The sequence below is a fragment of the Oncorhynchus gorbuscha genome, linkage group LG13 (genome assembly GCF_021184085.1).
Source record: "Oncorhynchus gorbuscha isolate QuinsamMale2020 ecotype Even-year linkage group LG13, OgorEven_v1.0, whole genome shotgun sequence".
NCBI classification, from domain to species: domain Eukaryota; kingdom Metazoa; phylum Chordata; class Actinopteri; order Salmoniformes; family Salmonidae; genus Oncorhynchus; species Oncorhynchus gorbuscha.
Window position 1 is genome coordinate 34,459,535 of NC_060185.1, and position 4,285 is coordinate 34,463,819.

Here is a 4,285-nt window from a genome sequence, read left to right on the forward strand (position 1 = left end):
CATGAATCAAAACCTATATTTGGTCCCAACAATGATTCAAAGGTATCAAACACTCTGAATGTAATTGTTGTTAAATAGCAAAAGGCTACATAGTATTTCTGGTCGTTTTCTGTTTAACAGGATGACCATTTTGTTTGAAGGTATGAGCCTTCTCAATGTTTACTGTACCTATTTTTTGACTGTAAATGGTAATACCTGATATTAAACATCTTTAAAGGGTTGAGTTGGTTGTTTATTCATTGATTAACCCATTTGATTCCATGTCCACAGTATAACGCTACTTCTGTTACTCCAGTTGAAAAAAAAATGCATCGACCCACTGTCCTCGTCCAATCATCTTTATTGTTTTTACAAAAACAGACACCTCGGCTGGGATTCAATCTGAGTGCTCTAATCAACATTGCGGTTTTTAAAGGCAATGCTACCTCATTTACGGAGATCGTATTTGAAGGTAACTACTGCAGATGTCTGCTCAATTGGAAATTCCCTTTAAATGTCAAGCACGATTTCTGATTTGATCCTGGCCCTCATTGGGGGGGTGCAGAGGAGAGGCGGGGCAAGGAAAACTATACTAACGCCATCTCTGTCGGTAGCTCCACCGTCATCATGTCTTCTGTTCAAACAGTAGAGCAACACAGCTGCTGTAGTAATGCTGTAGTAATATTACCCAGACAGACCGGGGACACTTTGCATCCTAAAGGGCACCCTATTCCCTAAATAGTACATTTATTTTGCCCAGAGCCTTATTTTTTTTTTTAACCAGGGACCATAGGGCTCTAGTTAAAAGTAGTGCACTATATAGGGAATAGGGTGCCATTTGTTGTAAACTACACGTAGAGCTTTATAGTGGAAATTCACCCAGAACTCTGTGTTGCTAGTGTAAACTGTATCCCCTCAGGACTATAGATTCACTCCTCATACAAACCATAGTTTTACTAAATGGACAGATACTTTACACAATGTAAATATAAAATAAGTACCAAAAATCTTAAACAAAAACCAACAAATTCAACAGCAGACAGGCAGGTTAGTTAGGGCTGGAGGGAAGTTCTGCTCCTCTGTGCAGAACAGGACAAACAGACAGTAACATCAGCATCCTGCCTGAACACCACACAACTAACACATACAGTGCTTTGCAAAGGTATTCACCCCCTTGGTGTTTTTACCATTTTGTTGCATTACAACCTGTAATTTAAAGTGATTTTTATTTGGATTTCATGTAATAGACAAACACAAAATAGTCCAAATTGGTGAAGTGAAATTAAAAAATAACTTCAAAAATGTCTTCTTTTTTAAACGGAAAAGTGGTATGTGCATATGTATTCACCCCCTTTGCTATGAAGCCCCTAAATAAGATCTGGTGCAACCAATTACCTTCAGAAGTCACATAATTAGCTAGATAAAGTTCACCTGTATGCAACATAAGTTTAACATGATCTCCATATATATACACCTGTTCTGAAAGGCCCCAGAGTCTGCAACACCACTAAGCAAGGGGCACCACCAAGCAAGGGGAACCACCAAGCAAGGGGCACCACCAAGCAAGGGGCACCACCAAGCAAGGGGCACCACCAAGCAAGGGGCACCACCAAGCAAGGGTAACCACCAAGCAAGGGGAACCACCAAGCAAGGGGCACCACCAAGCAAGGGGCACTATGAAGAGCAAGGAGCTTACCAAACAGGTCAGGGACCAAGTTGTGGAGAAGTACAGATCAGGGTTGGGTTATAAAAAAATATCAGAAACTTTGAACATCCCATGGAGCATCATTAAATCCATTATTAAAAAATGTAAAAGGGAATATGACACCACAACAAACCTGCCAAGGGCCACCCACCAAAACGCACAGAGCAGTCAAAGATGGCATTAATCTGAGAGGCAACAAAGAGACCAAAGATAACCCTGAGAGCTGCAAGTTCCACAGCAGAGGTGGAGTATCTGTCCATAGGACCACTTTAAGCGTACACTCCACAAAGCTGGCCTTTATTATGGAAGAGTGGCCCGAAAAAATAAGCAAATGTGGGAGACTCCTAAATATATGGAAGAAGGTCAGATGGTGAGATGAGACAAAAATGTAGCTTTTTTGACCATCAAAAAAGGAAAGGAAATGCTATGTCAGGTGCAAACCCAACACCTCTCATCATCCCAAGAACACCATCATGCTGTGGGGATCTTTTTCATCAGCAGGGACTGGAAAACTGGTCAGAATTGAAGGAATGATGGATGGTGCTAAATACAGGGAAATTCTTGAGGGAAACCTGTTTCAATCTTCCAGAGATTTGAGACTGGGATGGAGGTTCACCGTCCAGCAGGACAATGATGCTAACCATTCTGCTAAAGCAACACTTGAGTGGTTTAAGGGGAAACATTTAAATGTCTTAGAATGGCCTAGTCAAGCCCAGACTTCAATCCAATTGAGTATCTGTGGTATGACTTAAAGATTGCTGCTCCAACTTGAAGGAGCTGGAGCAGTTTTGCCTTGAAGAATGGGCAAACATTCCAGTGGCTAGATGTGTAAAGCTTATAGAGACATACCCCAAGAGACTTGCAGTTGTAATTGCTGCAAAAGGTGACTCTACAAAGTATTGAATATGGGGGAGGTGAATAGTTATGCACGCTCAAGTTTTGTTTTTTTGTCTTGTTTCTTGACTGTTTCACCAAAACCTATTTTGCATCTTCAAAGTGGTAAGCATGTTGTATAAATCAAATGATGCAACCCCCCCAAAAAAATATATTTTAATTCCAGGTTGTAAGGCAACAAAATATGAAAAATACCAAGGGGGTGAATACTTTCGCAAGCCACTGTAGTTTGCGTCCCAAATGACTCCCTATATAGTGCGCTACTTTTGACCTGGGCACTATAAAGGGTATCATTTTGACGTAGTGTATAGAACTCAGAATCATCCATGGATCAGGTGTTTTCCAGCTGAGTCAGGTCTAGACCTGGTTCAACTAAGGATTGTAGGGAACTTTGCAACCCTAGTTCTAGTGAGTATGACAAAGGCCATTGTTGAGTTAAACACGTCTCATAGAGCTACAGCACATAGATCTGCAAAAAAACTACAGATAATGATCCTTTCTGGTCAAACACTAATGCTCTATGTTAAAACTCCAGGGCAGCCAGTCCACCTGAGGCTTACAGCAGACAGACAGACCTCTGAACTAAAGCCTAATTATACCATACGCAAGTAGGCAACACAATAACATCTTGCATTGTGTTGAGTCACCACTCCCGAGGCTGCCCATTTGCATATTTCTGCTACTCAAGTAAGCAGAACTGCCACTTTGCAAAGCTTGAGTTGCATACTTGTGTAGGCTCTGTATAAATGAGCTTTACTCTGATGATAAGAGACACAAAACAAACACAAGAATAATATAAAAAACCACAGACTGCCCAGAACTGCAGCGGTCTGTCACATAGACTACCATGCTGCTTCTGAAACAGAGGCAACTGGCTTAAAAGACACATTAAATAAAAATAAAAAAACAGTTAAGGCTTAAAAAAACTAAAAATATACCTATGTATTGACAGTTCAGTGAAAATCTATTCAGCTACAATAAGAGCATGCAAACCTCTTTTCTTCCAGGTCTGTGTATTAAAGCTTTTTATGGTTATTTTACTCAGTAAGTTAACTTAATTCTTCTTTTCAGTAACTACGTAATTGTCTAGCTAAAGTACCCAATCACATGGCTCTCCATTCAGTCTGTCCATCCAATGATTGGTTATTAACAAGCGTCTCCTTGTTAACATACTGCCAACTCTTCAGTTTGAACGAAATGTGTGTGTGTGTGTGTGTCTCTGGGAAGATAAAGGGGCGGGGCTTAGAGGTAGTCATCCTCACTGGAAGGCTCGTCATCAGGGTCGTTGCTAGGGTTGTTGCTAGAGACGTTGCTAAGGTCGTTGCTATGGGCATAGCTGGAGGCTGTGCTAGAGGATGGGCTGCGGCTCATTCTCCACACCTGATTAGAGAAGCTCCGCCCCCAGCTGCAAGGCTGGCCAACAGGTCGCAGTATTCTAATAAGCTCTGCAGCTTCCTGCCAATAGGAAGTTCACTTGCTGTGTCCCCGCCCAGTTCTCTGTTTGCTCATGGTGGTCAACATCTGACTGATGTAGGAAGTGAGGAGGTCATCCATCTTATAGCCCTGAAAACACACACACACACACACACACACACACACACACACACACACACACACACACACACACACACACACACACACACACACACACACACACACACACACACACACACACACACACACACACACACACACACACACACACAC